Here is a 325-nt window from a genome sequence, read left to right on the forward strand (position 1 = left end):
GAGGGAGAGGGGGAAGGAGGGAGGGAGGGGGGGAGGGAGGGAGGGGAGGGAGAGGGGGGAGGGAGAGGAGGGAGAGGGGGAGGGCGGGAGGGGAGGAGAGGGGGAGGGAGAGGAGGGAGGGAGAGGGGGGGAGGGAGGGGGAGGAGAAGGGGGAGGGAGAGAGGGGGAGAGGGGAGGGAGAGGGGGAGGGAGGGGGGAGGGGAGGAGGGGAGGAGAGGGGGAGGAAGAGGGGAGGGGGAGGAGAGGGAGGGAAGGGGGAGGGAGAGGGGGGAGGGAGGGGGGAGGGAGAGGGAGGAGGGAGGAGGGGAGGAGAGAGGGGGAGGGA

This window comes from Chiloscyllium plagiosum, unplaced genomic scaffold (assembly GCF_037043375.1).
Source record: "Chiloscyllium plagiosum isolate Xiang-an unplaced genomic scaffold, Cpla_swu_hap1 HiC_scaffold_50, whole genome shotgun sequence".
In the NCBI taxonomy this organism is placed as follows: Eukaryota; Metazoa; Chordata; class Chondrichthyes; order Orectolobiformes; family Hemiscylliidae; genus Chiloscyllium; species Chiloscyllium plagiosum.